This window comes from Pinus tabuliformis, chromosome X (genome assembly GCF_031772625.1).
Source record: "Pinus tabuliformis cultivar Carrire ecotype Pingquan chromosome X, CPIR1, whole genome shotgun sequence".
Lineage (NCBI taxonomy): Eukaryota > Viridiplantae > Streptophyta > Pinopsida > Pinales > Pinaceae > Pinus > Pinus tabuliformis.
Window position 1 is genome coordinate 1262422801 of NC_142308.1, and position 10224 is coordinate 1262433024.

A 10224-nucleotide genomic window follows, 5' to 3' on the forward strand; every position below is an offset into this window, starting at 1 on the left:
CAACATTGATTAAAAGATTCAAAAGGATTATGCTGCTTGCCATTCCTTGCTTAATAATTTGCTTTATTCTGCATACTTGATTTCAGCTGTTGAGAAGAACAAACATGAATACATTTTATTTGTCTCTGAGAGCAAGAGCTATATGTAATAATTCCATGAGAGTCCTGCATAAGAGTCCATGATTTGATCATGGTATAAGCACATTCGATTGACATAGCATAGCTTAATTCTGTGTTGTACACCATTATCACGGCCAGTCTCTCTCTCTCAAACAAGTCATATATTTATGGTTATGGCTATAACAGGCCTCTCTTAAATCCATACATAACAAAGAAGGCTCAGTGTTTGGCATAAAGCTCATGAATTCAGTGAGACGCCCTGTAGCTAAGCATGAGAAATGCTGGCACGTTATCATTAAATTAAAAGTTAGTAATTAAAAATAATGCCGGTTGAATATTGTCGATATCTTTTTGGTTAGCCGAAGTGTTGAGGTGGAAATTTGGAGGAACGGTGGGCTAAGGGTAGCTCTGTATATATAAATTGACCCGGTGAAAAAGGCTGTTGTGTATTAGTTAGGTTATCGTTAAATTTATGATCCTTTCATTGTCCAAATATAGTTGTTTTACAAGAGATTTCCGAAAAAGATTTCGTGGACTGATTTCAAAAACAGCAACAGTAACTAATAAATGTAGACACAGCAGCGTAATTTGAACTGATCCTTCTCGCCATTTTCCGTACTGTTCTCTCAAATATTCTCGTGGGTTCTCTTGCATGGTTCAAACATGGATGGAATTCTGAATAGTCCACACGACATGGCTGAAACATTCCAATTCTGCATGTTGCATAATGTTCATGCCAAATATGCTGATGACCTGTAATTGGCCCCAATTACATGAAGCCAACCCTATTTATATAGGACTGGAACATTGGTGGTTGGTACAAAATAACAGTCACCAAACCCTTCAAATTTTAGTACAAAATATTCTCTGAGCCCACAACAAACATCACTCACAATCTTGAAACCTGCAAAATGAAAAAAGAAAAAAACTAATCCATGAATTCAAACCTAAATAATCTATGAATAAGACCACTATCACACAATATCAACACACACTATCATATAGGGTATTAAGAGAAATGAAATAGAATGTATAGGCTTCGTTTTCTTACCATAGCTACTAGGATTCTGCAATATATCCATGCCTACATTGTACATATTGCAGAAGATTATACTGGAGCCTAAAAGTATGTTGTTGAGTTGATCCAACTTGTAGTTGAGAGCGAAATTATACGCCATTACTATGTTATTTATTTCCTCAATGCATTTCCCTTTGGTGTTGTTACGTTCCCAGAAGAATGTAAATGTGTTAGAAAACCTGCACAGATGAATCTAGCTAGTAAAGTTTGAACACACAGCTTTGCAGAGCAAAAACACAAAACAAATCGAAATAACAAAAAGAATGATTGATTAACAGAAAATAGGTTACAATGCTCATGATATACTATATGAGAGTCAACTAACATGCAATCCCAAGGTAATGCACCATAGTGGTGATCAATGAGAGTACTCAACACTTAGAACAAGTTCCGGAGAGAACTAGCTAGTTGTGGAGTGAAAGGAGGAGCAAATCAGGGAGTAAATCATGCAGAAAGGATCTTGCATATAGTTCCATGCATGCATGGACAGTCAAAGGCGCAAATCTGGTGAAGATTCCAATGTTGAAGCCTTGCATGTCAGTGAATGCTCTAACTAAGTGTCTGCATGTGCCAGTAATGAAGGTCCTAGGTGTGTAGTACCTCCAACACCCCCCTTGAACACCACTATGGGGAAGAATAGAAAATGGGTCCTGGCAACTAAGGCCAAAGGTCACCCAAAATACAGTGAAACTTGTACTAAAATTGAGGAAAGAGGGAAAACCTCGTGGGAAAACCCCCCCTCAAAAAACAATGTAATCAAAAGAAAAGAGGAAGAAAAGACAGTTTCTAAGCAACTATGTCCTTCACTCCAAGACGATTGCGCAAAGAGTGAAACTTTTGCTCAGTGAATGTCTTGGTGAAGATGTCTGCGGTATGTTCTGCTGAAGGATAGAACTGCAAATCAATGACCCGATCATGTACTAAGTCTCTGATGTAGTGCATATGGATCTTTATGTGCTTCGTCTGCTGCCCTGTATTGGATCCCTGCAAAATTTGAGAGTGCTCTGGTTGTCACACCAGATGACAGTGGGCTGGTGGAACTGGACGCCCAACTCAGTGAGGAAGTGTTGTAGCCACAGAGCCTGAATGGTGATGTTGACTACTCCTCTGTACTCTGTCTCAGCTGAAGAGATAGCAATAGCAGCGTGCTTCTTGCTCGACCAACAGATAGGGCCAGACCCTAGACTAAGGGAATATCTGGAGGTGGACTTGCAATCAATGTTGTCGCCCGCCCAATTAGAATCTGTGAAGTCAAGGAGATTCAATGCAGTGCCTGCTGCATAGTGAATCCCGAAGGTGATGGTGCCCTGCACATATCGGGAGGATGTGCTTGGCAGCGTTCCAATGTAGCTCATGCGGCTCCTGCATGTATCTGGAAACTGCCTCTACTGCATATGAGAGATCTGGTCTGGAGTGGGTGAGGTACAGTGAGCTCCCCACTAGCTGTCGGTAGAGAGTACTGTCAACTAATGGAGTGTCGCCTCCATCCGCAAGGCGGACCCCAGACAGAAAAGGAGTTGGTGCTGGCTTGCAATCAGTGATGTGAAATCTCTCGAGGAGATCTCGTGCATACTTAGCCTGAGAGAGTTTGATGCCTGTGGCATCGTGGTTGATCTCAAGACCAAGAAAGAAGTGTAATGGACCCATGTCCGTCATCAAGAACCTATCATGCAAGGTCCTCTTGACTGCAGCAATGGCTGAAGCCGAGTTGCTGGTGATCAGGAGATCATCCACATACAAAACTAAGATAAGAAGAGAGTCATGTGTCCAAAGCATGTAAACATTCAGATCAGACTTACATCTTTTGAAGTTTTGTGATAAGAGAAAAGAATCCATCTTCGCATACCAAGCTCTCGGGGCTTGCTTAAGGCCGTAGAGAGACTTCTTCAGGCTATAGACCAAAGATGAATCCTGAATTAAACCATGTGGCTGCTCCATGTAGATCTCCTCAGATAGGTCTCAGTGAAGAAAGGCATTCTTCATATCCATTTGATGTACTTCCCATCCCTGGACAGTCGCAATGCCAAGTGCAAGGCGTATGGAATCCATCTTTGCAATTGGAGCAAAGGTCTCATCATAATCAATGCCATGCACTTGCTGGAAGGCTTTGGCTACTAGCCTGGCTTTCTGTTTGGTGATTTTCCCATCTGTAGCACTCTTGGTCTTGTAGACCCATTTGCATCGGACAAGTTTCCTTCCTGAAGGAAGGGGGACCAGATCCCAGGTCTGGTTCTCGAGGAGGGAGTTGTACTCCTCCATGGTGGACTCCCAAGAGGGATGCCCAACAGCCTCAGCATAAGACTGCGGATCAGAAGACTGAACCAAGTGACAATGCGGGGATGGCGTTGGTTCAGTGGCAAAGAGGGCAAGAGGAGGCTCAATAAACCCTACGCTAGTCCTCCGCGGATCAGAATTATCCTCGACAAGACCATTTCTAGCCGCTGGGTGGTAAAATGCATATATCTCACTTAAGCTCCTTGTTCTCTGATTTATGACAGGGGAAGTTGATTCACTACTGGAAGCCCGATCTGGGCTTGGATGTGGATCATCATATGCATGCACTGGATTTGTATCTGAAGACTTTGTCTCTGCATTTGCATGCTCTACCTCGGCATCTGCATGCTTTGTATCTGCATTTGAGTGTATTGAGTCATCAGCTCGGTCATGAGGTAGATAAAAGGTGTCTGCATGCGGCAATTGAGGTGCATGTGAGAGACTTTCCTCAAATTGGACACTTCGCTCAATGATGAGCTTGTCCGTAGAGGAAATCAGGAGTCGGTATCCCTTCACACCATCAGGGTATCCAACAAAGATGCACTCAATGCTCTGTGGATCAAGAGCTTTCCTCTTTTCAGAGGGGATCCTGGCCCATGCTCGGGAGCCGAAAACACAGAAGTGGGTGACCTCTGGTTTAGTGCCACTCCAAGCCTCAAAGGGGGTCTGATCCTTGACAGATCTATGAGGAGATCTGTTCTGGATGTAGTTAGCACAATTAAGTGCTTCAGCCCATAGCTTATGAGGTAGTGACTTAGCATGCAGCATGCAAGAAGCCATCTCTTTGAGAGATCGATTCTTTCTCTCAGCAACTTCGTTCTGCTGTGGAGTGTATGGAACTGTGTGTTGCAACTGTATGCCGGACTCAAGGCAAAGGTTCTAAAGTGCTGTGTTAACATATTCCCCCCCATTGTCTGTACAGAGGGCTTTGATCTTTCTCTCTGACTGTGTCTCAACTAGTGTTTTGAAATCTTCAAAGTGCGCAAAAACTTCAGATTTGGCCCTGAGAAGATACACCAAAGTATACCGTGAGAAATCATCAATAAATGTAAGCACATACCTTGCTTTGTTGATGGAAGGATGAGGAAAAGGCCCCATGAGATCACTATGGATCAGATCTAGAGGAGAGGATGCTCTGTGAGTCTTGCTGGTGTCAAACTTTTCTCTAGGATGTTTGCCAAGGACACACCCTTCACAAACTCCTTTGGAGAAACTGATATTTGGCAAGCTTTCCACCATCTCATGCTTGCTTAGCTGCTGCATATACTTGTAATTTAAGTGACCAAACCTCTTGTGCCAAAGCCTATTACTATCATTAGCGTGTGTAAGCAATAAGGAGGATTCAGATTCAATAAATTCAGAAAATGTATACAATCTAGCTCCATTGTTTACCTCACCTGTTGCAATTTTGGAGCTGCTATGTAGGTCATATATGTTCACTGCATCTAGAGTGAATTCCACTCTCTTTCCGGTGTCAAAATGAGTGATCTGATAAACTGAAAGCAGGTTTACCGAAAGTTTTGGAACATGAAGCACATCTTCAAAGCTTCCGTGTAAAAGTTCCACTCTACCTTTTCTGGTGACTTCAATAGGTGAGTCATCTCCTGTGAGGATGGGAGGTCCTTTGCATGCATCCAAAGAGGAATAGACTTCCTTTGTAGCAGCCATATGATGTGATGCACCAGAATCTATAATCCATGCATCAGGGGAAGAGTTAATTGCAACTAAAGCATGAAAATTGTTACCTTTCCCGTGTGGCGGATCCTTAGTTTTCTTCTTTTTGCCTTGAGGGATGTGGTCCCCAAGGTTGTGCTTCTGAAGGATTTCTGCCATTTGGTCAATTTGTTTCTTCATGCAAGAGGATTCCGGATGGAATCCTCGGTGACAGTAGGTGCATTTGTCTCCTTTCTTCCCTTTCTCATTTTTGGAGTCGGAGGAGTCATTGAAGGGCTTGGTGTACCCTTCCTTCTTTGGATGGGAATGCGCTTTTCACTTGTCTTTTTGCTGCTGATTTTTTTGATTTGAATCAGATTTGTGATTTTTATTGTGGCTGCCATCATGCACAACAAGTGCATACGCTTTTGGAGGTTTTATTTTCCCCATGCCAATGAGTTTATCTTGCTCAAAAGTGAGGGACTCCATGTACTCTTTGAGAGAAGGCATAGTGTAGGACTTACCTGTTGTGAGCCTTACTGAATGAAATGTAGACACAAAGACGAAGTATTTTGGTCCGAGCTTTGACATAATAGAGAGAACTTGGCGACTCTCCTGCTTGGATTTGTCAATTCCACAACCCTTGAGTTGTAGCAATAGATCATTATATTTGGTGAAGAAGTCTTGAATTCTGTCATAGTTCCGTGGATCCAATGAGAGCAGCTCCACTTCGAGCAGATGTCCTTTCATCTCATCTTGTTTCCCGTAGAGTTCTTCAACCTTTTTCCCAATCTCATTGGGAGTACTACAAGCAGATAGATGAAATTGCAACTCTGGGGAGATGCACATGCATATGGATCCGTGGGCCTCATCCATGCGGTTGAGGTACCTGGATTTCTCTATCGCTGAAGTGGGTTCCACTTCCGCAGCCATGGTAATCCCGTACATCCCTTTCTGACGAAGTTATCGAGCCATTTGGTCCTCCCATTCGTGATAGTTGTACGGTGTTAGGATTGATGCTTTGGGAAACTCCATTTTTTTGTCGATCTTCGATCTCCAAGCTGTTATACCTGCAAAATAAAGTACTGGTGTGCCTTTTATCTAGCAACCTGTGGGCTCTGATACCATGTAAATGTGTTAGAAAACCTGCACAGATGAACCTAGCTAGTAAAGGTTGAACACACAACTTTGCAGAGCAAAAACACTAAAAAAATTGAAAGAACAAAAAGAATTATTGATTAACAGAAAATAGGTTACAATGCTCATGATATACTACATGAGAGTCAACTAATACGCATCACTGGGTGAAGATCTCAAGGTAGTGCGCCATAGTGGTGATCAATGAGAGGACTCGACACCTACAACAAGTTCTGGAGAGAACTAGCTAGTTGCGGAGTGAAAGGAGGAGCAAATCATGCGGAAAGGATCTTGCGTGTAGTCCCATGCATGCGTGGACAGTCAAAGGTGCCAATTTGGTGAAAATTCCAATGTTAAAGCCTTGCATGTCAACGAATGCTCTAACTAAGTGTTCGCATGTGCCAGTAATGAAGGTCCTAGGTGTGTAGTACCTCCAACAAAGAAATGCGGTGCACATCCGAGAGGCCCTAATCCCACGCGCACAAACTTTCTCGTGTTCGCTTAATGTAAATGTTAGCACAATCATAAATATCCCAAATTGCAATTCAATTCAACCATAATCATAAATACACACAAACTATTTTTTAACTAAACAAGACTGAAATCACTTATTATCATAGTTACACGGGTATTGCTTCCGGGCATTATAGTTACACGGGAATCGCTCCCAGGCATCTGAGGGTATGGTTCCTCCATTCTTGGGAGCTTGGGAGATGGTAGGAAACATTCCAAAATTACCGGGAGTTTCAATGGGTACTTTGGAGCTTTTTGGGAGCTTCACTGCAACAGATTTTGACGTTTCTGATACTTATTTTGGGTACTTATTTTTGATGTTTTGGGTACCTATTTTGAGCAGGAAAGGTACCATTTGTTTATTTTCCAAGTGATACATGCTAGGTCAGGGGGTTAGATTGCATGAACTGTGTAAAGCGACAAAGACGTGGAGATGTAGCAAAGGTTTCGGCAAAATATAGACATTTGCCAGTCGTTCCTTTGCCAACTTCTGTTGCAAATCTTGAATTTCAACAATTGCAAATAAGTCACTCTCTTGAAACCTATCTTGAAGCTTTAATGAATTACAGTGATGGTCGGAAATAGAAAGAGTAGTGTGTGTGTTAATTTCATCTTATAAATTTCTAAACTTGAATTTGGAAGTTGAATATAATATAGCATTGCATGAAATCGCATAATAATAAAGTAATAACAATGTTTTTTCCGTTTTGGGAGTTCCACATGTTTCTTTGCTCGGAAGGAAATTGATTTGCAAATCATGGATTAATATTTTGATTTTTTTGGTAGCATTTCAAAGTTCAATCTTTTACCTATTTCTTTGCAAGATGGAATTTGATTGACAAATTTTAGATGGAAATAAATAAGTTATTTTATTTTTATTTTTAATATATATTAAATTTTAATATATTATTATGTCAGATACTTGTTCCCCATACCCGGAGGTATCTGTGTACCTGAAACTCATGCAACATAGCTTATTATTATTGATATTGTAAAAAAAAAAAAACCCTAAATTCAAAGAATAATTGACTTCCACACCCTTAACCTTGAACACGAAGATTTGCAGGATAACTGAACTCAACTTTTGTGCTGATGGCATCGTTGAGCAATTGGTTGAATTCCCATGGTGTAAGGAAGGAGGGAAAACCATAAACGTTGTGCAGGTAGAAGGCAATGCAATCGATGCTTTCTATGGAGGTATAAATAATGGACTTCGAAATTATTTGTTTCATTGTTTCTCGTCCTAGGATCGACGATATCTTCTCAATAATCTCTGTAGCTTTCACAATTTGCTACTTCAGCAATATGCTTTGCCCTTATATTTGAATGAATGAAGATAAACAATTAGGCTCTTAATACCTGGTACGAGTCATTGAGATGCAAAACCCCTGCCCATGCAAAAGCAAAACTAAGTCCACGCGCCATGGTCTCAATTCACCCCCACTTCTCTAGGAAATGGCTGGCCCAGTGGCAAAGCCATGAGGCTTCTCGTTAAATCTTAGAACAAGAAATTTATAGATATCGATCAATATAGATGAAGCACACCTAGACCACGTGGATCTGGAGATGTATACACATTGTATACATTTCAAATAATCAAGAAATCTTACCTAGGTAATCTACGATCAACTGACCATTGTGTGGCAACGTGGATGTCAAAGTCCCTTTCGTAACGAGGATGGTTGACTATGGCTAAAATGCGAGGTGTTGTTATTTCCGCATTTTACCATTTTATTGTGTGGTTTTCAAAGATATTACATGAGTGGTGATTGATCTTTTGACACATTTAATCAACTAAAATAAAGGTATTTCAGGGTATTTGGTAAGGATTCAAATATTATGTTTATTTATAGTATTATAGACTATTATTCTGGTTTGAAAAATTATACACATAAAATATTAGCAAATATTCAATAAAAAAATATGTAATTTACTATTAAAATTGGTAATTTTTGGCAAATGTTATTTATTTAATCATATATATATATATATATATATATAAATAACAATTTTTTTAGCCATATAAATAAATATTTATTTTTAAAAATGCCAAAAAAATAATCAATTAACGAAATTTTGCCCGGAAATTTTTCCTGCGCTAATGGGATGAATCATAATGGGATGAATCATGTGGAGTGTGAGATGACTTGTACCAGTTTGTTTTTTTCTTGTCTTAATTTAAGACAATGTACTAATTTGTTTTTCTTTGTGTCTTAATTTAAGACAGTTAAATTTAAAGTTGAGTGTTTAAGACCAAATCGACATTTTGTCTTAAATAAAAGTCTTAAGACACCTCTCTTATAAAGTATTGGTGATGGATTAACGTGTTGCTATCGTATAAAGTATATAATATCAATTATTGTATTGCGATGTTGCCATCGTATAATATATGTATCCATGAATTATTGTATTGTGATGGATTAATGTGCTGCTATGGTATAATGTGTATATAAATATCTGAGCACAAATCTGTGTGTTAGTAATGTGTTCGGTATTAACGAGAAGACCAATTTTAACTTGTACATGGTATGTAAATGCAGGAGCTAGTAAGAGATCCCACGCTACCATGTGTAATCTCTCTACTAGGTAATCTTCGTAAAGTGAAGGTAAGTATATACAAGTTTGATAAAGGGGAAATAAGTATATTGGATAAGTTGCTGAAGAGCGCTTCTGCTCTTGAAATAATGGAAGTGGAATTACCATCATGTTTATCCAATCGACAATCCGCCGTGGGGAGAGCTTCTTCTGTAAAGAAGAAAGCAAATGCCTTTTTGAAATTGCTATTGAGTTTGGAGAGTGGAAGTGCTTCCTCTCAAGCAAGAATATGTGTGAGCTTTGGAGGGTGGAAGTGCTTCCTCTCAAGCAAGAATATGTGTGAGCTTTTAGTATCTGAATGAAAATATGTGACATACAGAAACTCCTAAAGGCAGTCTGCCATCCTATAATCTATGTTTTAAGTGCTGCTCGCCTTGTTGCCATCGCTAAGGATCCTACTAATTGTCTATAGCGGTAAAACATATCTAGGTAATCCACATCTCTTTTTGGTTACGTCTGAAGATGGAATATATATTAGCAGATCAATCTCTGTTCGGTTGATGTAACGTTGGATGCATTACCGTATGAATGTCTGGATGTTTTCCCCTTCAATCTGGACTTTTGGAAAATCTTTGTCCATTACAAACAGATAGCATAGTGTTATCAACTATATGGGTTATAGCATAGTGTTATCAACTATAATGTAAGATTTTTGACTGACATTATTGTTTTCCTGGGTTAGTTTCTCCTCGAAGAAAAGCCTTACTGATTTAAAAAAGCAATATAACCTCCTCCACAATACTTTTTAATTCAAAGCTGTTCTTTTCAATTAAATCTCTTCATTTCATAAAGAATTTTGCTAGTAATCCCTTTTTTTTTTTAAATGTATTGTGTTTTTTATAATTATTTTCTCAG

At 39.7% G+C, this 10224-nt stretch overlaps 1 long non-coding RNA gene across 1 annotated transcript in view; it reads left to right on the plus strand.

Moving 5' to 3' along the window:
* Nucleotides 1–9464, plus strand: part of LOC149144586 (uncharacterized) — a 49672-nt gene extending 40208 nt beyond the window's left edge. The window contains exon 2 of the long non-coding RNA XR_016264122.1: nucleotides 9315–9464. This is a non-coding gene — a long non-coding RNA (uncharacterized LOC149144586). The remainder of the gene's footprint in view (nucleotides 1–9314) is intronic.
* Nucleotides 9465–10224: the final 760 nt, after the last annotated feature.